We start from the raw sequence: 23,335 nt of genomic DNA, 5'->3' as shown, positions 1-23,335 counted from the left end.
AATTTTACCTCTGTGGATACATTAGCTATGTCAGACAGTGTCTTCTAACTGTTATTTTCAATACAGTTAAACCCTAATTATTTTTAATGTTTCCTATTGCATTAAATTTTCAAATTAAATCTAGTTTTTATTTTGCAATTTATCATCCCTGACACCTACCCAATTGCACATTTACTACTCATCCTCATTTCCCACAAAGTGCTAGGACTAAAAGAACAGAAAAATGAGCTAGAAACGCAGCCAACTAAGCAGTCAGCAAGACAGTGCTCTTAAAGACCTCTCATCTGTGGCAACTCTTCATTTGATCTTTGTTTCCTCTTACGAAGTGTCCTTCTCTTCTACTTTGCTCCTAGGAAACGCTTTTCAACATGAAATATGTAATTACATTCCATTCTCTTGGTAAATGTGGGAGTCAGTTAGAAAGCAAACATATATAATAGGGAGATGGGATCTGCCGAGGCTGGAGGTTTGTATCATTTCCAAAGCTGATATTTCTATTCTGAAAACAGACTATCTCAGCCTGGGGAGAAATTCAAAGGTTACATGAATCTGAGGCTAGAATCTTCTCCTAAATATAACCCAGTTCATGTTGTTTGAGGCACTTATAACAGGGAATTCATTATCTCCTGAGGGAGATGATGAGGGAATCTTTATCAGTTTGGGACTGTTATAAGTGTTTTGTTAGTTCTTACTTAAACTGAGTAAAAAAAGTTATATATTATCTTTTATGTGATTATCTTTCATGTTGTGCATAACATAATCTCTGAGCAACACTAATGCAAGTTGAAGGGTTCTAGTTTCCACAAAATATTTTTTGTAAGGATTCAGGATTATTCTCTTAGTCATGAACACGAACCTTTGATTTGCGAAAGATTTCTACTCACACATTAGCCCTATCCCCATTATTCTGACACTCCAGACAATAATTCTGAAATAAATAAAATTATACGAATATTAGAAAGTGAAACTATAAAATCAGCACATTTTATTTTGGAGATGCACTGTCACTTTAATGAGGTGGAAAGGTTCTTAGATCCACAGATAAAGGCATATTAAAGACTATGTCATTTAGAACGGGGATCGGTAAAATGAAATGATACAGAGAGCTGACCAGGCCAAAGGCTTCCAGTGCCAAGGCTAGAAATTCACAAGGAAGAAAGAATTACATAAAGAATTTTGGATATTATAATGTTACTACGGATGTTATCCACTATTATGGAAATAGGTAGTTCACCCATTAATATTAAAGTTTTCTATTATGTAACTAAATCTTTTTCTGGTTCCACAGTCACTCAGAAACTGTTTTTAAATTGGTTTTCTACGCAGATCTATCTATAAGAGGTGACCAGTGTGGTTATTCTGGAAAAAGCATTGCAACGTATATGACATTTAAAATGCATTGGTGTTCAGCCTGGCCATCATGGTGAAACCCTGTCTCTAATAAAAATACAAAAATTAGCCTGGCATAGTGGTGGGCGCCTGTAATCCCAACTACTCCAGAGGCTGAGGGAGGAGAATCGCTTGAACCCAGGAGGCGGAGGTTGCAGTGAGCCAAGATTGTGCCACTGCATTCCTGCCTGGGCGACAGAGCAAGACTTCATCTCAAAAAAAAAAAAAACCAAAAAACATTGGTGTTCTGGGCTAATGCTGTTCTGAGTTTGATTAATGTGAAATGTCTGCATTTTCTGTGCAGTGTCAAAATTGTGTTGTTTCTCAGCAAGACAAGTATCTTTGAATGGAGCTTAGTCATTGGACATTAATATATTCAACAAGACCATTGTAGCAGGCAGAATGACAGTCCCCCAAAGATTTCCACATCCTAATCCTCAGAACTTCTAAGTGCACCACATGGAAAAAAAGTATTTTACAGACGTGATTAAGGGTCTTGAGATGGGAGATTATCCTAGTTTATCTGGCTGAGCCTGAAGTAATCACAAGTGTTGGTAAAACAGAGACAGGAGATGTGACAGTCCAAGAAGAAGGTGGAGTAATGTGCTCTGATATGCCAGAAGGGGCTGCAAGCTGAGAAATACGGGCAACATCCGGAAGCTGGTAACAGCACAGGAAACAGATGACCCTCAGAACCTTCAGGAGCATGGATCTGCCAAGACAGTTTAGCCTGTTAGACTCATTTTGTACTTCTGAGCTCCAGTACTATAACTAGATTAATTTGTTTTGTGGTAAACTACCACGTTAGTGGTAATTTGATTATACTAGAGATTGGAAACAAATACAGTAATTCATCTTCAGAAGATTCTTAGATGGTAACCATTTGGCCTTTTCCTGTTAATAGCCTCATTTCACATTGTAAGATTTTTCTCATGTCTACATATTTATATGATGCCACATGTAATTCTCTTCTGGAGCAAACAACATTTTGGACACAATCTGATATCTCTCATTTATTGTTATTAGATAATGCATTTTATGAGTACATTTTGAAATCACGACTTTTTTTTGGTTGTGACCATATGATGTGTTTAGGCCTTTTAAAAATTAATATAAATTGCTAGATCTCATTTTTCTAATTAGCGATCCTTTGATTTTAAAAGTCAAGTACTATAAAAACCTTCCCCTAAGGAAAACTCTAGGCCTGGTGGCATCAGATGTAAATTCTTTACAATATTTTAATTTAAAGTAACAGCATTTTACGATAAATTCTTCTGCAGAATAGGACAATAATGGTTTGTTGAGATCAACTAGTGATATTACAACAAAAGAAAAACAAGGCCGGGCGCGATGGCTCATGCCTGTAATCCCAGCACTTTGGGAGGCTGAGACGGGTGGATCACGAGGTCAGGGGATCGAGACCATCCTGGCTAACATGGTGAAACCACATCTCTACTAAAAATACAAAAATTAGCTGGGCGTGGTGGCGGGCACCTGTAGTTCCAGCTACAAGGGAGGCTGAGGCAGGAGAATGGCGTGAACTCGGGAGGCGGAGCTTGCAGTGAGTGGAGATCGCACCACTGCACTCCAGCCTGGGCGACACAGCGAGACTCCGTCTCAAAAAAAAAAAAAAAGGAAGAAAGAAAAACAAAACCCAGAGTCTCCCCTAAACATAAATTCAAAAATCATAAAAATATTGACACAAAAATACAAGATCTATAAAAAATAACTAGGCTGAACTTATTTCAGAAACACGTGGTCATTTAAGTTTGAAACTCCATAGATTTCAAAAATTGTATAGGACATAGGAGAAAAATTACATGTTTCTCTCAAGAGGTACAGACAAAAATATTGGCTAACATTCAATGTCAATTTATTACAAAATTCTTAGATATACAAATGATCCTCCATATCCATGAGTAGTATATTCTTGGATTCAACTACCTATAGATACAAAATATTTTTAAAAAAAACTGTATGGTTGGCTTTGTACAGAAAATACACAGACTTTTTTGCTGTCATTATTCCCTAACAAATACAATATAACAACCATTTACATAGTATTTACATTTATTAGGTTGTAAGTAATCTAATGATGATTCGAAGTATATGGGAGGATGTGCGTATATTATGTGCAAATACTATGTCATTTTATATCAGAGAGTTGAGCATGCACAGATTATGGTACCCCTGGTGGGTCCTGGAATGAATCCCTCACAGATACCAAGGGAAGCTGTAAAACAGCATTTCATTTACCAGGTAAAAATGTATTGAAAGCAAACATATTTATTGGCAAAAATAATTAAAACATTCTTGTAGAAATCAAGAACAAGTCAAAAATGTCTGTTACCAGGACTTCTATTTAAAATTGTACAGGAGGCCTCTGCTAATGCAAAGAAATGAACTACGAGTGTAATGTCTAACAAAGAAGAAATTTTTAATCATGATATTTAAAGGAGGATGACTATGTACATAAACAATTCCACAGATTCTACAGATTAATAAATGAAATTATGAAATGAATAAATGAAATAAATGAAATAAATGAAAATGTATATAAATTTATATACATTTATAAATGTAACGTGCCATATATATGCGTAAGTGTATCAGAAAACATTAAATACTTAGAAATAAATCTAATGAAAGATATCTAAGACTTATACACATACAAAATTCCTAAAACCATTAATGGAAAAAACAAAGAAGACATAAATAAAAGGAAATATATACCATGTTAAGGATTTAAGGGTTATGAAAATGTGAATTCTTTTAATATAGGTCTGTAGCATACATTGTCAATGTGTGTGCACATGTATGTTTTTATGTGCAAGCTAGTTGTAAGATATATGTGAAAATGCAATTGGCCAAAGATAGCAAAAATAATCTTGAAGAAGAAAAGGTTAGAGGGCTAGCACTATTTTACATCAAAACTAATTGTAATGCATCTTGGTAAAGCAGTGTGATAGAATTCTCAGAAGAGACAAATGGAATAATGGAATAGAATGGAGAGCTTAGAACCTACCTACATAAATACTGCCATATAATTTGTGACATAGGTGGTGGCCACACCATGCAATTGTGAATGCATGGCCTTTTTAAGATATGTTCCTGAATCAACTGAATATTCAATTCACAAAAAATTGAACCATGACCTTTGTCTCACACCATATGCAAAAGTAAGACCCTGGGTGTGGTGGTTCACATCTGTAAATCTCAACACTTAGGGTGGCTGAGGCAGGAGGATTGCTTGAGTCCAGGAGTTCAAGACTAGTCTAGGCAACAAGATGAGACCCAGTCTTTACAAAAAAATTAAAAAAAAAAAAAAAGACATGGTGGTGTGCACCTGTAGTCATGCTACATTGGGAGGCTAAGGCAAGAAGATCACTTGACCCCAGGGGGTTAAGGCTACAGTGAAATATGATCATGCCACTGCACTCAACTGAAGACAGAGTTAGACACTGTCTCTAGAGGGGAAAAAAAAAAAAAAAAAAAAAAAGCAAGTCCCAGATGGATTGTAGAGCTAAAAGTGAATGTTAAAACAATACAACTTTTGGGGAAAAAAACACATGAGAATAACATCATGATTTTGTTTCTTGACCATAAATCACTATTAAAGAAAATGTTAATAAATCTATTTTAATAATCTATTCATCAAAACAGATCATGAGGAGAGGGATAAAGCACAGGAGGTATATCACACGTGCACACACACACACATATATATAATATTACATATATATTAGACAATGCAGTTATCTCAGAATGTAACTCGTAGAAATCAATGAGATAAGGAGAAATAGCTACATTGGAAAGCTGTTTGGGAATAAACTGGTAATGAGTGTGCACTGTTATGTTTTTGGTATAAGTTAATTACAAGTTGTATGTGAAAACATAAATGGTCAAGGATAGCAAAAAAAAAAAGAAAAAATTATTAGCCATTCTTCTCTTAGCTCTGTATATGTATCACATAAATAATGCATATATGTATAGGCACCCGAAGCCAAGTATATGTGTATTTATAGTGACATTATTTATTATGGTTCCCAACTAAATCAACCCAATGTGCATCAATAACAGTATGCATAAATAAATATTGGTAATTTGTCATATGCAATAATATATAACAATGAAAAGATCGAGCCACTGCTATTTTTTTATGGAATGGATACATCCCACTCACATAATGATAAATGAACAAATCCACACAAAAAGAATAGTATATCATATGACATAATTATGTTGATTTCAAGTTAATCAACAGCAGAGGTAGGTTACCTTTGTAGAAAACCAGTGACCAAAGGGGACATGTGTAGACATCTGGATACTGGTGATGTAATTTTTGAGCTGGATGTGATTACACGGGTGTTTTCACTTTATAAACATCACTGAAGTGTATATTTAAACCCGTGTGGCCACCCTGCTATATATGTGGTATATTTCTATGAAAGTTTATTACAATAACAGACACATTACCGGAGTAACACACATACTCAAAAGAGAAAGATTGATTGCGAGGAAACACAGCAAATCTCAGGAACATCCTAAGTCAGGAAATAAAAATTTAACTGGCTTGTGGAGACTCGGACTGGATGTCAGCAATTAGGGTTGCTTCTTCATATTTGGCAACTGAAATGATTGCCTCTTGTCTCTGTTTCTGTCCTCTCCATGATTTTGATTCTGTTTGCCAGTTAGCTTTCTTTGCTTACTCATGCAATCTCCTCTACTGCATAGCTTTTAGCTTGCATGTGGCTTTGACTCACCATGTCACCAAAGCTAAATCAGGTACTGGGTGCATTTTCATTTTAAGTACTGCAGTCATCTAATGTACTTTACCAAACAGAGTCTAAATTCTAGATTCCCAAGAAAGATTATTGTCAGCTGGCTTTATTCAAGGTCCAATTCTGGGCCCATATCAAGTAATAAAGATTGAGTGGTGTGATAATTAGAGATGCCTCAGCCAAAGTATGTGAGTTAATCAGTTTTATTGTTGTTTTACTTTTTTGCTTAAAAAGAAACATGTGATTGTGAAAAAGTAATTGAAATTCCTTGCTACCTCTGTGGTCATGGAAATAAAACGGCATGATACAGAAGTTCCCAAACTTTTTGGTCTCACACACTCTCAAATTTATTGAGGACCATAATGAGATTTTGTTTCCGTAGATTAGATCTATCAACATTCACCATATAAGAAATTAAAACTAAGAAATGATAATCACATTCCTTTTAATTTTCTAAAATAACAATAACAGCTCATTGCATATTAGCTTGTCACCTGTTGTTATGAAAAATAGCTATATTTAAAAATTATAGTAAGAAGAGCTGCATTGTTTTACATTTTTGCAAATAAAAATTAGTTGAGTGTCACGGTGCATGCCTGTAGTCCTAGCTTGCTCAGGAGGCTGAAACGGGAGGATCACTTGAGCCCAGAAGCTCTAGGATGTAGTGAGCTATGATTACGCTACTGTACTCTAGCCTGAGCAAACAGATCAAGACCCTATAGAACTCTGTTTTCTAAAGCCAGATCTCTTGCTCTTAACTACAGTTTGTTATCTTTGTTTGACAATTTAAGATGTAAACAACAAATGGTAATGCATTTTTCAACCGACATATTTTACACTAATATAAAACATAACGAGTTATTCTTAGGTATACGAAATCACATTACAGATTTACTGTCCCTTTTTAGACATCATGCCAAATGCTGTATGCAAATCTGATTTGCTTGATAACAGCTAGTACTCTTGACAGCATTTAAAATAAACTGGATGTCATTATAGCTTAACGGTCACACCAACCTTCCAAAGTACATGCTGTTTACATTGCACAAGTTAAGATGAAGGATTTAGAGATTGAGTCACTTGGCCTCAGCCAGAGAGATTGTTAAAGATAGACCTAGATTTTGAACTTTGATGTGTTGGCACCAGAGTTCATTCCCTTAACCACAAAGTTATGTAACTTTGAAATCATTTTTCACCTATAATATGGAAGGCAGTGGAAAAAGAAAGCAGGTGGTGGGATAAATGTATGTTCTTTAGTGATACATTATTATTTTTTTTGAACTGCTGTAACATCTCAAACTACCAATATCACTTTGCAAAAATGCATAATGTCTTAATAGTGTGAAATATTAATTATCAATTAATTATATTGTCCCTAGTTTGCTTTTGTTCTGTTATTTATAAATGCTATTATTTTATAACCTTGCTATACTGCATATCATACTAGTTCAGTGGAAAGAGAGAGATTGTATAAAATTTTTTTTAAAGATTGCAATTTATTACTGAAAGTTGCTAGAAATAATCCTGTCCTTTCAAGTAACAATAAAATGATAAAATAACATAAAAAATGATTCACACCAATACTTTTTAAAAAAATACAGAGTTGTTACAAAATTTAAAACATTTATATTATTTTAAAACAGAGTTGTTACAAGTATGTAAAACATTTATATTATTTATTTCCCGCATTTCTTTTAATCTATGTATCTGTTATACTTTAAATAATAATAATATTGTGCAATATACTTATATACTCTTTTGGATGATTTATATATTTTTTATAATTTTAGTATTTTGTATAGCAACTCTTTTCGGTAAGAAATGAAATGATAGATTTCAACTTAAAATAGAAATTAGCCTCAAGGGTAAAATACTGCTGTGTTAGACAGTATTTAATAACTTTTCCACATTTCTAATTCATTTCAGGACTGTTTAGTTCCCCTTTTATTGTTCTCATTCTGTTCCATTAATAGGTCTTAAGTTTACCTCAGAGACTCAACTGCCAAAACCATCAAGGTTTTAGTGAAAACAATTTTGTTAACAGTCTTTTATAGCAAGAGATGAACTGAAGTAGGCGACCTTGCTGCAAAATTTGTTTTCAGACTTTTTAGTAGAACATGGGGCTCCAACTGTAGCTATAATTTTAACTTCCCATTGACTGTCAGTTGAAAATATATAGAAAAAGATGTGCTATTCACAGAAATCTCCATAAAAGGCTTAAAGATTATACATTTCAACATATCCAACTGACAACCCATGCTTTACTGCACATAAAAATAATCACGCATTAAAAAGATATAAACACTTTATGGCCTATAAAACACATAAATCAAATTGTATTCTTTAAGTCATGTTTCAGAAAGTCAAATGTAATTTAAACGAAGATGACATGAATAATAGTTTAATATTATATATTATATATTAGCATTATACTAATCAAAAGTATTATTTTAATATTGAAAAGAGTGAGTACATTGCTTCAGTAAACTCTCATCTATTCTTGTATATTTACAAGTTGAGATTTAGTTCTGCATTTAGAAGTAAAATTCAAGTAGAATATGCATTTTGCCTTAAAAACAGAACATCAAACGCTTTTTATTTCAGATCCAATTCACTTGGCATTTTCAAACTCTAGCTAATATTCAAAATATAATCTTTACATTTAAGATATGATACTGAACAAATGTAATATTTAAACTATATAAACAAATATAAAAAAACAATCACTTTGAAAATTGAATACTGGACAAAACAATTATGGTTCTTTTTCTAAATCAATAGAAATGAAAGTGCAACACTCATGCTTAGAAGTCAAATATATCCCAAAGCCCTACCAAAAAAAAAAAAAAAAGGAAATTGTTGATGTAGTAAACAATCAATGGATAGTCATTGTGTGAATACCGGTATGACCAAGAGTAGGTTTTAGTGTGTAAACTGCTCAGTGATTTCATAAAAGCGACTTGAATGCTTTAGTCTAATGGTATCACAGAGTCTAACACAATTTGAACTCAATCTTCCTTTCAAAGAAGTGTTTACATCATTTCTCAAGACCAGTGATGCTAAGCATTAGCTTTCTAACATTAGATTCCAAACTGTCAAAAGAATCATCTGAAAAGCTTGTTTAAAATGTAGTTTTCAGACAATGCCCACAGATTTTGATTCTGTAAGTCAAGATCAGTGCTCTGGAACTAGCATTTGGGGCTGTCTGAGGTATGTGGCAAGCAGAGTATCTTGCACAGATTATTTCTTCTGTTTCAGGGTTAAACTACCTTGAAAAGCCCAAGCACACCTTTCCTTTAAAGGGATAAATATATTTAATAGCATATATTAATCTTGTTATTAATTTGAAAGTCATCTGGTCATATAAATGTAGTATTAGTTTTATAAAGATAACAAAATTTCATCCAAAGATATCATGATACCTAATAACTTACAGTTAAATTTCATATTTTGTTCTTCTTTAATTTATCAGTGAGGACATAACTATAGTAATATCTGTTCCATAATCATACATATGTATTTTTTTTCTGGCATTCTCTTAGGGCATTAATTCTAAGATGACAGTGATTATGTATAATGAAAAATTTTCTGAGACTTCTTTCTAAGGTTTGGTGTCTTAATTAACATCACAATTAGCATATATTGATGCTATGCCTTCAATGCAGTAATACTTAAGAGAGTTTGGATACAAAACTATTTTTGAAACTAAAGTAAAACACTGAAATGAATCTTTGTCCTTAATATTTTTAATATATAATAATCCAAACTATTATTTTAATTTAGAAAATACTCAGAATAGTTCCAATTTTTAAACACTGTGTATGAAATTCTTTATCTCTTAAGATACATTTGACTTAATGATTCCAAGAAAATTACACATTTTGGCATAACTTTAAAAAGAAAACAGCCACAACATAATGTGGCTTATATGTTAAGCTTGCATTTTATAATAAAAATGAATTTATTACTGAATGCACATCTGCTTAAATGTTATATACAATGAATTATGAAAGATAATAAACTATTCCTATACTCAGAATATTTTCTAGGTGAAGTAATGAGACACAGAGTCAAAGAATAGCAAGGGAAGAACTGTAAATTGTGAGCATTGCTTTTGAATTGTCAATTTTCTTCCCAAAAATGAATAAAATAATACTGTAAGACATGTATTATGAGTTGCACAGATAACTTTTGAACAAAGAATACTAATGGAAGGAGGTCAAATCTAGCAGTAATTCACAGAGATAATATGTTGTTGAAAATTTTAATAGTCACATTTGTATATGATATCATCTAAGTTGTGATATTCAAAGTGTATTACAATTAGTAAAGATACACCATGAAGTTCCATATAAAAAATACCAAAAAGGGCCGGGCGCGGTGGCTCAAGCCTGTAATCCCAGCACTTTGGGAGGCCGAGACGGGTGGATCACGAGGTCAGGAAATCGAGACCATCCTGGCTAACACAGTGAAACCCCGTCTCTACTAAAACAATATACAAAAAAAAAAAACTAGCCGGGCGTGGTGGCGGGCGCCTGTAGTCCCAGCTACTCGGGAGGCTGAGGCAGGAGAATGGCGTGAACCCGGGAGGCGGAGCTTGCAGTGAGCCGAGATCGCGCCACTGCACTCCAGCCTGAGCCACAGAGCTAGACTCCATCTCAAAAAAAAAAAAAAAAAAAAAATACTAAAAATGTGTTACCCTGTTGAACTACAGGATAGTTTAACATAGCTATAATAGAATACAGAATGAACATATATAAGATGTAATTGAACCCATCAGTTAGGGAACCAGCAGAGTAATATAGGTAATTCCAAAGTCATTTGATTGAGGCCAGGCGCAGTGGCTCACGCCTGTAATCCCAGCACTTTGGGAGACCGAGACGGGTGGATCAACTGAGGTCAGAAGTTCGAGTCCAGTCTGGCCAACATGGTGAAACCTTCTTTCTACTCAAAATATGGAAATTAGCTGGGCGTGGTGGTGCATGCATGTAATCCCAGCTACTCGGGAGGCTGAGGCAGGAGAATACCTGGAACCCAGAAGGTGGAGGTTATAGTAAGCTGTGATCACTTCACTTCACTCCAGCCTGGGCAACAAGAGTGAGTCTCCATCTCCGGGGCGGGGGTGGGGAGGCACTTGAAGACCTGGGTATTTATCAGCATTTGAATAATGAACGTTAGACTAGAGTAAATCTATTTTACTGGATACAAAACTGATGTTCTGCATGACAATAAAACCATGACCTTTGATGTTATAGTTTCTACTGGGCAGAACCATTTGCATTTGTCTTGACAAAAAACTCTAGTTATCATGTAACTCAACAGAGTATTGGTCTTTAATCAATAGTGGAGAGCACATAAGACAAAGAAATATGTGTCTAGATATTTACATAACTTTTGGACACTCTATTATAATAAGGCATTGAAAGGGCTTACTCTCTTCCCTTTTTGTCATTTCCAAATGTTAGATATTTTTCTTATTAATATTTTATCTGCCCTCTGCCTTCATACACATCCCTTCTATAATATGACTGTCTAGTTTATGGCACCATTTAATAAACTCTTTCACCTCTCCTTTTGCCAGAATAACACTTCCCTGGAGAACAGGAAGTAATTAAGTGTGTGAATTCAAAGGGGCTCCCTGCAGGGCTATAGGCTTCACGCTAAGTAAGAGTAAATAGAAATTGTTTGCAGTGTCAACAATTACAGCCAACAGAGTCAATAAGAATTTAGAGATAAGATTAACAATAGATAAGTGACTAAATGGGAAACATTCCTTCCCAGAGTTAATGGCATCTTTATTTGGAAAGTTTCTGAGATTTTTTGTGTTTCTCTATGAGCATGCAAGTGTTTCAAACAGATTTTTCCAACTAATTTTAGATTTTGGATATTGCATTAAAAATCCCTTCATGTTTTGAACAGATATAATTAAATGCTATTTAATGTGCCCTTCAAAATGAGATACTTGAATAATTTACTGTAGTTCATTCCACAGTGCTTAAGTCCGGAGCAATGATTACATCAAATTGATCTCTTGACATTTTTCACAGCACTTCATTTTCAAAGTAGTTGGTCTTGTACACACGCGTATCAACCAAAAATATTGCAATTTAGAGGAGCTCTTCAACAAACTGTCAAATAAATCTATCCTTCTTCAATGCTTAATTCACTTGAAAGCTAAATCCTATAGATTCGATGGTTATCTAAATGAGTATAATTACTCTTCATTTTAGGATTTCTAAAAATGCTTCTTCTTGTTTAAAATTACTCAATTTGCATTCACCTCTGTATACGTGAATGGTATTTGTTGTTTGGAAGCCGAATTTAAATACAATTTAATGTACTTACGTCTCTAATATAGCTAGGCCTCTGCTTGTGGACTTTTTGGTAACTTTTGAATGGCTTTATCTTTTGTATCCATCTAAGGGAGTTTCAGTGTGTGGTTTGTGGGTCAGTGAGATCATAGAAAAGAAAAGAAATAGAAGTGCATATAGGGATTTACCTGAACATGATGATTTCTTTGAGTATTTTCCCAAAATAGAAGCCTGGTTCATACTATACTCTGGGAACATATTTCTCTATAATGTCAAATGTATGTTTACATGGTATATTTAATGCCCCTAAATAGAAATACATCAGGATTTGGCTTTGTGTACATAGTTTTCTGTAATCTACCTGGTAGGACAGAACAGGATTTGAAGCAAACAATTCGTTAAGTCACCTTTAAAAGATGTAAGTAAATATTTTCTTAACGTGTATATAGACATGACATCAAATGAAACTCTGAGAAGAGGCCATGGTAGAATAATTCAAGCATGTTAGGCCCAGACTAGGAGACTCCAACTATGTCTTTGAAAGAAACAACTAATTAAACAAATCAAATATATTTAATTAAATATCTATAATCTCTCTCTGATGCACACATATCCCATTTCCTATATAAGCCTTTCATATTTTGGTACTTCTAAATACTTCAATTGAAGCTTACCAAATGCTTGCTACAATCACAGTGTTGTTCCATTATTTTAATGAATACTTTATATCTACTACTGTAGATATGCTTATACCAATCTGTGTTTTTAAGTTCTATTTAATTCATACCCAAGGAAATAATAAAGCAGATATTTCAATAAATTTACCCAATATCATACAAGTAACAGATATCAGAACTTAGATTTAAACAGTGAACTAGAACATTTAGGTGTTTTTTTTTTCCCCCCTTTTCATCATTTCCTTATAAATATGGAAATTGTTGTGAAGTCAGTATTTAATGTATTAATACATACTCCCCCATACTAGGGTTAAGAAAAACAAGCAGTTATTTGGCAAACTTCTTTTTAAAGGCTTACAAGTCTTGCTATTTACCTTAAGAATTGACACAACCTTTCAATCACTTAGGGCAATCTTACCACCCCATAAAAATCTCTCTTTGTAACATTACACTTGCTTTTTTAAAAAAATTGATTCTGCTTAGATTAAAGCACTAAGTGTAATGAACAAGTTAAGATAACTTTAGCTGAAGAAAGCTTAGATTAGATTATCATTCACTGGACTTGAAAGGGGCTTTAATATCATATAATTTATATTTTGTTTATAAAAATGAGGGTATATAATGGTAGGTATTTGAATGCATGAATTAGTGAAAAATTCTTAGTAATAAGCTAGAGACATTTTTTAGCCTCTGTTTGATCTCCTTGAATAGTAGTTACTTTTTAAAATTTTGAAACATTTGCAAACTAGTTCTAAAAATTAAGTCTTTAAAAATTGAAATTGAAATTTTTACTTTGTGCCACCATAAAAAAGAGGTTTTTTTTTTTTTATAAGATGACTTTCAGGTATGAGAGTACATTTATCATAGACTCATGTCATATAAGTTATTATTTTATTACATTTTTGTGCTACTTACAAATTACATAGTTGTAGTTAAATTGCTTAATGTTTATGACCCTTGATTTTTTTCATGGATAAGATGAGTCTCTGTGATACCTCTCTATTTGAATAATTGTAAGGCTTAAATGAGAGAATGGGAGAATGGATATAAACTGTCTACCACTGTGCCTGCCACACGGTAGGAACTTTGTTTCTGTTAGGTAGATAAATTATCTACTTTCCGTCAGCCACAGAAATAACTCAGGAAGCAGACAACATTCACAGGCTTTTCTTGTCTAGATGGAACCATTGTACCAGGGCAGCATGAAAAGATCTGTTGCTTAAATTCCTAATAATTGTTTGTGTGCCCTATTTTTGTATTCTGACATTATGACAAAGAATAATATAAATACGTTCTAGTAGTAACTCTAATTTGCATATTTTAGAATTATATTGAAGGTCTGCCATTTCATGCGTTTTAAGCATGTAAGTTTTATAAAGTTAGCAATCTAATCACAACAGGATAACATCTGGCTGTCTCTCTCAAAAATATTGGCACTCATAGACAATTAAAACAATTAAAATTATAAAGAATAAGTTGGAATTCCCCTCAAATTCCCATACCTCAAGGGAAAAGTTTTTGGAAAACTTATTTTCTCCTTTTCATCCACCTAGGTTTTCAAAAACGGGAACATATTGAACCCTCTGTTCTACAACTATCTTCTTACAACTGAGTTAGTATGCAGTGCTTTCCAAGTCAATAATGAAAGTGGTAATGAATCATCATAATAACATTATTAACAATAGCTAGTTTTATTGAGCACCTAATATATGTCAGATATTATATGAAATGCTTTACATGTATTATGATATATAAGATGCAAAATGATTTTGTGAATAGCTATTATTTTGATTCCTAAACCGCTTCTCCCAGATTTTAAGTGAAGTAGGTAGCACAGCCTGTCCTCAAACATCTGTCTCTTAAGGACGAAGAATATGCTTCTGTTTTCCTACATCGGTGCCTTTGTTTGACACTGAAATCCTCTTTGCTGTAATCTCAGTTACATAATTCTGTTTACTTGTTGACTTGTTTTAGACCCTACTTCCAAGCTGTAATGTTCCAAGAGGAAAGGACCAGTTCTATTTCTTCAATCTATGTTACTACAAACATAAGTGTCTCACACATAGCTTTGAATAAGTCAATAAAAAATATTACATGACACCCTTTTAATAGCTACACTGTATTCTTTTATGAGCCCATGCTGTGAAGTATGTAACTCGCCCCTTTTCATCTTGACTTTTGGATGCTTATAATCTCTACCTTTACGAATATCCTCGTATTTACATTCTTGTGCAATTGTTCACTTTTTTCTTGTTAGGAAAAAATCCCCAAATTAGAATTGTTCAATCAAAGCATACACCCATTTAAAATGCAAAGCATACTGTAAAGTACAGTTACTTAGGAAGACTTTTCTAGTATTGCTTTCACAATGTTGAATAAAATGACAATTTTCCCCACTTTTAACAACATTTAATACAGTGATCTTTTTTACAGTTCGAAAGTGTTTAGCCAAAGTGAAATCCTACCCAAACTGTAGCACACTTGCTTCGGTAGTACAGTAATATTGCTGAAAGGCAAATCTCCAAGTCTCCGTGGCTTAACACAAGTGATCGGAAGTCTGTTGCGCGTGGTGAGGGTCTTTGTTTTCATAGTCATTGGGGGATTCTCTCTTCTACCGTGGTGCAGCCTTCTTCAAAGGCCTCAGTTTTTTCTGTGTTTATCCACCAGATGGGTAGAGCAAATGGAGGATTGATCACAAGGAGGATTTTATGAGCCGTGCCAAGAAGTGAGTTAATCCATTGGCCAGAATTGAGTTACATAGCCACGTTTAATTTCAAGGAAGGCTAGGAAGTTAGCATAGCTGTGTGCCCAAGAAAACTGGAGCATTGGTTGAGCAAACAATGAACCAATCCCTACCTGAGTTTTCCCTTCTGGTAACTAAATAACTGTTTGAATCTTCATGCTTTACATGAAACCTACTCACCCCACCCCAAAGGAGACGAACATGTATCCCATATGTTAAATTTAAAGATCCTTGGGTAATAGTCTTCTCCAAATGGTCAATATCTAAAAGACAATCCCACCCCACCCCTACAGATATTCCAAATCAAGGGCAGAACTGAAACAGGGTAACAGCAACAAACGTTCCCTCCTGGGAAAAAGAGGAATAAGAAACAAACAGATGTTTCCAGTTCATATCAATATTTAAATACTCCTGGGGATAAGACACTGCTTTTTCCAGGTAACAGGAACTCTCTGGCCCATTATTGTTTATAAACCATCTAGTTGTACCTTATAGTTATTTCTTGCACTTTTTTCTTCCATAACTACATCTAGAGTAGGCAGTGGAAAATAAGCTGTTCTTTGGGACTGACTCCTGTAACTTTCCACCTGTATATTTAAGCCTCAGGATCCAAAGGTTTATCTGAGACTCAAGTTATCAAAATGTTACCATCCAGGATCATTATTTCTTTGTCAATAGGATTTCTTCAAAAATGGGTAGGCTTTTGATTGATTTTTTTAAAAAATCAGTCCCATATGATAGTAAATGCTCCTGTGGGAGGGTTTTATGGACCATGCCTGAATGTAGTTTTTACCACTTTTAGCCATGTTCCTTTGGCAAGGACTCAGCGATTATAGTCAAACCTACAAGGAAAGGAAGGAAATATGAAACAGCTGGATGGCCAGGAGCAGATAATTTTGTTAAGCATCAGCCTATTGTTGCCTTAATTATTGAGGAATTAAAAAAACCTCTATATTAGGGAATAACTTTGATTCATTTTAGTTGCCCTGTTGAAGTTTGGATATAGTCTGTCCGTAAAAGAAAGATAAGGAAGGAAAGAGACAATTTTGGTAAACATCAGCCTGTTGTTGCCTTAAATTATTAGGGGGAAAAAACCCCTCTATATTAAGGAATAACTTTGATTCATTTTAGTTGCCCTGTTGGAATTTGGGTGTAGTCTGTATGTAAAAAAAAAAATATATAAAGTTACTATTTAAAAAAATTACCAATGCATAAAATTTAAAAATATAAAAAACATGTATCTTCCAGAATTCTTTATTTTTCAATGACTATCATTTGGCTACAACATTTTAAAAATACAAAGAATTGAAATGTAATGATGAATAAAACACTGATAAAAATTAAGGAAAAAGTAAACAAATTCTTTCTAGATTCAACAATTTAAAAGATTCAATTCTATTTTGATTACTTGTGTTTAAAAATAGGCAAAATTATGATTTTATGTGTATGTATATATATAAATTATTTCTGCTTTATGTATCAATAATGATTTATGTTTGGAAGGTACAAAACATAAAAGTGATAATGCATCATTTTAGCTTGGGTTTCCAATGGCTTTAAATCTTTATAATCTGTATCTGTCCATCTATCTATCTATAGATCTATCTATCTACCTATACACATGGAAGAAATAGAAGAATACTTTCAAGTACAAAACTTGGGATTCTCCAGTTACGTAGGTAAAAGGCAAAGCTGAAAGCTAAGTTTAGTCACTTTTCTCTCAGTTGCTGACTTTTCTATTAACTGGGGCCCATCAAATCCTATTAGTCAAATATTATTAGGTCAAAATAGCAAACCCTTAATTACTTTAACATTTACGTAGTATGCATCTCCCATATGTAAGACAGAGTGTGATTTAACAGGTATTCAAGAAAAAAAAAGTCAGCACCTACAATTAAGAGGATTATGGTTGAATGCAGTGGCTACCAAATGGTGTTTCCAAAATGGGAAGAAATATCACCTGTGAACTCATTAGACCAGCATCCCCTCAGACTCCACTAGCCGTCTGTTTTTAACAAGTCTTCTGGGTGATTGTGATGCAAGCCAAAGATTGACTATGGCTGGTCTAGTGCTGTCCTTTAAGGGCACTTATGGTGTGTGACAGAATATGCTCCCTGCTACCTCTGCTCCATCCTGAGCATTTTTCTAAATTACAACCAGAAACTTAAAATGTGTAAAAACTGAGCTACAGCACTTCATGTTCCATTTACTAGTGTTATGTCCTTTACACATTACAGAAATAAGTATTCCTATAAATGAGTTGCAGCAGAAAAGGTCTTGTGAGCATTCAGTAAGCAGACACATAAAAATAAAAAGATACAGTAAAATTCAATTCAATTTACCTCTCTTTAAATCTGTTCTTTATTTTTCTAAAATATATTAAAGACATTTCTGCTAAAAGCCTGTGAATATATAGTTAATAAGGAACAAATCTAAATTCAAGGTCAAGACCATAAGGGGAGAAAAGCAAGTCTATTATAAACCATGATGTTAAATGCAGACTATACGATTGAGAGGGAGATTTCACTGTTATCTTTGAACAAAGATTGAAAAGAAAATATGATTAGTTATGTTAGGATGGTTACTATAGAAACATATAAAATGCTTTGTTATATTTTCATAAAGTTCTTGTGGAAGATATTGTTAAAGATCTTAGAAATCCCCAACTTAATAGCTTAAAGGAATCAGGCAGATAATTTAAATAAGCAATTAGAATCAGATGTAATAAAATGAGGACTGGCTTATGTAGACTGCGGTGATGTGGAAAACAGGCCATTCTGAATTGATCATGCATTTCTCAGGTCAGAGAGGTCAATGCCAAACAGAATATAGTTCACATTTCACCAGATCTTCACATTTCTCAAGAGAAGATAGAAACTGGGACATTTACGTAAAATCTGCACATGCTTTAATATTTTAAAATAATTTATATTTTATAACATTGTTTGCAGAAATGACATACTTCTGAGTGAATACATACCCTTCTGCACCTGCCAGTATACAAATTACGTGTTGCAACACGTTCTTTGTGGAAACTGAAGGGAAAATTATTTCTGCTTTGTGTATCAAAAATGATTTTTTTGGCCGGGCGCAGTGGCTCACGCCGGTATTCCCAGCACTTTGGGAGGCCGAGATGGGGAGATTCCCTGAGCTCAGGAGTTTGCAACCAGCCTGGGCAACATGGTGAAACCCCATCTCTACTAAAATACAAAAAGTAGCTGAGCATGGCGGCATGCACCTGTAGTCCCAGTTACTCAGAAGGGTGAGGCAGGAGAATTGCTTGAACCCGGGAGGCGGAGGTTGCAGTGAGCCAAGATCGTGACACTCCACTCCAGCCTGGGTGACAAAGCAAGACTCTCTCTCAAAAAAACACAACAAAAAAAAAAAAAAGTTTTTTTTTGTATTTTGAAAGTACAAAACATAAAGTTGTTAATGCATCATTTTTAACGTGGGTTTCCAAAGGCTTCGAATCTTTAGCTTCAGTTTTTATCAACTACTAGGGAATGTATATCATCAAGGATTTCATTCTATGTGCCTTTTCATTTTCAACTTCTTGCCTTTCCTATGCCTCTTCTCTTCCATCATGCCTTATTTTTATATTATATCTTATGGTATGGTTAACACAATCAGAATTTCTGTCTCGGACTGTTTTTCTTCAGATGATAGTGCCTTTATTCCCTTTGCTGTAGCCACCACTGAGGAGCTGTTACTATTACAGGCCCATTTTCGACTTTTAATGAGATATGAGATCAGGACAAAGATGATACTTTAAGCTGAGCCATGCTTTCTCTTGTTCCTGAGCCGTGCTTGCTCAGGCTGTTTCTTTTTTTTCACTTCTCACAAGATAATTACCTGAATTTCAAAGGCCTCTGCATCCATATACATGAGCTTTTCCCCAAGTTTCCCACAAGGTACCATGGAACCTACGTTGACAATCAAAACTAGCCATGACTTGTAACCAGAATAAACACTTCTTTCTAGCAACATAAAAATTAGTACTTACTTTGAGTTCCAGACCAAATTCCCCTTCACTATTTATATACTTCTCTCTAGAACTTCTGTCCTTTGATAAGATTATCCTTCATTTGCACTTATCCAATTATCTTAGATAGACTCTCAGATCTTTGGAACTCAGAAGATCAATATCATTGGGAAAGATTAAATACAAACATTGGGATTCTCATCTCCAAAGAGGTGCTCTAGGCCTGTATACTTGAGGGATTGGGCATGTATTAATTTTCTATTTTGTGTAACAAATTACCATGCTTTTATGCACTTGAAACTTATTTATTACATCTCAGTTTTTATTTATTAGGAGTCAGGTTTAACTGACTTAACTGAAGCTCTGCTCAGGATCTCACAAAGCTGCAATCAAGTTGCCAGCTGAGCTATGTTCTCATCTGGACGCTTGACTGGGGAAGAATCTGCTGTCAAGCTAATTTAGATTATTGATAGAATTCTTTTTTTCTGGCTGCAGAACTCATGGCAGCTTGCATCTTCAAGGCCAGTAGAAGAGCTTGCCTGACCTCATGGAGGGCCCAATCCTTCTTTGAATGGCTTTTATATGATTAAGCCAGGCCAATGAATGAGAATCTCCCTTTTGATTGCCTCAGTTAACTGATTTGAAACCTCAATGAAATTTGCAAAATTTTACACATTTTTACTATATAAATAAACCTTTTCCATCACTTATGGACTAGCAACCAGCCCTTAGAGGAAGGAGAATATACAAGTATGTAGCTCACATACCCTAAGGTCACCTTAGGGTGTGTCTTCCAAGGGAGCTTCTGATCTCTACCTGAATACATTTTAATACCTGTGATGACTAATCTCACCTGCCAATAGAATCTTAGTAGCAGGCTGTTTACCAAATGTAACATAGTTTTTTATCTGCATTTGAATAAGACTTTGAACACATTATGGCATAGGATTACAGTTAAATGATGACATAATTGTGTAAACTCTAAGGAAATGTGTATAAAACAAAGAATTTCCACTAAGTGAGAGGATTTCGCTCACCAATTTCCAATGGGAGACAAGATTTCTCTAACACCAAATTAAAAAAGAAACTCACATGCCATTTTGTTGATAGGCATAAAATATAGTGTTATTAGCATTAATCCTAACTAAAGTGTATTGATACTTACTGGACCTCTTAGTAAGGTCCACACAAGCCTCGTGGCTATAATTGCTATGTTCTTGCCAAAGGAACATGGCTGAAAGTGGTAAATACTACATACAGGCCTGGTCTATAAAAACTTCCCACAGGATCTTGCATCCTCTCTTTTCCCATCTGTTGGCTGAATGCAGAGGACATTCATGCCTCAGAGCAGGGGAGAGACACAAGATGGAAGGAATCTGGTCTCTAATTGACAGTATGAAGCAGACTTATCCTTATCTCATTTTATTTTTATAAAAACCCAAAATAGCTTTTTTATATTAGGAAATATTAACAAGTTGGAAAACATGCACACATATAGGAATATGCTATATCCTAAAAAAGTATGGAATCAAAGTTTCTTTTCTCTGAAGTCTACATTCAAACACTATGTGCTATTTCATTTCGCTTTGCTTCGCTGTCATTGTGACAAAAAAATCAAAGGGATCTTGAATAGAAGTTTATAGAAATAAAAAAAAGATGCGATAAGTTTATGAATAGATAAAAATAGACTTTAGAACAGCATATGAATTGAACTATATAATTGTAAAACAAAGTAGAAACAGGCTCAGCTTTTTATTTGCTATTTTAATATTTGGTGAGTGCTAGTTTTATGACAGACAGTGCCTTAAGTTCTGAAAATACAAAAAGGATGCTATCATTCTCACTATTAGTGAATTAAAAAAAAAAAAAGCTTAGGAATTTGGATTTTGGAGGTACTTAATTCTGAGATAGAACAACAGCTCCTTCACTCACAAATTTTAGAACTTTTCATGAGTTACATGACCTCTGCACATCCATGAATAAAATATTAGTACTTATCTCATGGAAATATTGTAAAGCTTAGATGAGACAATAAAGGCTAAGTGTTTAGTGTCCTGCATTGGATATAGTGGTCAAATGATGTCAACTAAAGATGATGATAATAATAAAAAATGGAAAATCTAAAATATATGCTACTTTGTAGAAGCACACAAAGAAAAGATGACTGAATTCACAGTGAAGGCCACAAACTGGTGGTCCACTTGGGTAAATATCTGGCCCAGAGGTGTGTATTATTGAGCTAACATAATTTCTATATTTATGCAGAGCAACAATGCACTGAACTCTTGGACCATAGAGCATCTATCCTCCACCGTCTACATTCACACTGCTTGTTTTCCTATATTTGCCTAGACCTTTAAGCATTTTGAGTTATAACTCTTGAAATAGAAACCATTAATAGTTTTTAATGGTGCCTAGACCTCTAGCACAAGAACACATAAACTTGCTCAGGGGAGATGTGGCTCCAGTTGAAGAAATCTTTTTCTCTGCAAGCATTTGGGGAAGGCTCAGCATCATATAACACAAGGATACTCTATAGATAAGCAAGAGAATATCATACAGATATCAAAATTAGTCATAGCTAAACATCTTATCAAAGGTGCACTCATAAAAATATATAATGGTGAAAAATTAATATAACCTTCTGATTTTGTAATATCTAGAGAAAATCTTTTCTCCCCAAATTGTATTGGGATAGCACATAGAAGAACAAGTTTAGATCAACAAAATATATCCTCCCATGTGTAACTAACGACATGTATTTAGACAGTGAGAATCCACTCTCTTTTTTTGACAAGAATTACATGACCTGTAAGGGACTAAAATGATGTTGACATTCCTCACAGTGTTATGCAGCTGACTCAAAGTAAGGACATGGAATATATTGGTTGTCAAAAAGAGCTATGAATCAACTCATCTCTCTTACCTATTTAAGATCTTACACATATTTGTCTAAGGCCTATTTTTGTCCTACTAGTAATAATATATTCATTTGGTTTATAAAATGGAAAAGCTAAAGTCCTTTAAAATACTGGAGCTTTATGGTAGAACATTTTATATGATGTTTAAAACTTGAATTTCCCACATGAAAAATTAGAAACAAATAATATTAAAAATTGTATAACTCTGAAATTTCAATGTTGATATGTTAGTTGTTCTAGTAAGACTACAAGAACTGTGAACTGATTTGAAAAGTAGGCAGAGATTTGCCTTACTAGAATTTTGGGAGTTGGTATAACAGAATTATCTTGAAATGTGAATTGAAATGGAACTACTCATTAACTGTCCCAAATACTTTAGCCCCAATAATGTAAATATAGCATTGTGTAATAACAGATTGAGCAAAGCTACTAATTCCTTATATAAAATAACTTTGTAGTTGAAAAAATGGATGATCTCATTTAATCCTCACAGCTTCTTCTAAGAACGAGAAGTCATAAAGTGACACTGGA

At 34.1% G+C, this 23,335-nt stretch overlaps 1 protein-coding gene across 10 annotated transcripts in view; it reads left to right on the top strand.

The window, feature by feature from the left end:
- CDH18 (cadherin 18) overlaps positions 1-23,335 on the top strand; it is a 1,123,324-nt gene that overhangs the window by 705,974 nt on the left and 394,015 nt on the right. The window contains exons 1-2 of one of the 10 annotated variants that reach the window (XM_025387871.1): positions 6,194-6,354; positions 14,712-14,808. The exons of the other annotated variants lie outside the window; for them this stretch is intronic. The gene's annotated coding sequence lies outside the window, so the exon portion shown is untranslated. Of the gene's footprint in view, positions 1-6,193; positions 6,355-14,711; positions 14,809-23,335 lie in introns of those variants that run through there. 10 annotated transcript variants of the gene reach the window in all.

The sequence above is a fragment of the Theropithecus gelada genome, chromosome 6 (assembly GCF_003255815.1).
Source record: "Theropithecus gelada isolate Dixy chromosome 6, Tgel_1.0, whole genome shotgun sequence".
Classification (NCBI taxonomy): Eukaryota; Metazoa; Chordata; class Mammalia; order Primates; family Cercopithecidae; genus Theropithecus; species Theropithecus gelada.
The sequence above is the reverse complement of the archived record's forward strand: the minus strand, read 5'-3'. Positions and strand labels throughout refer to the sequence as shown.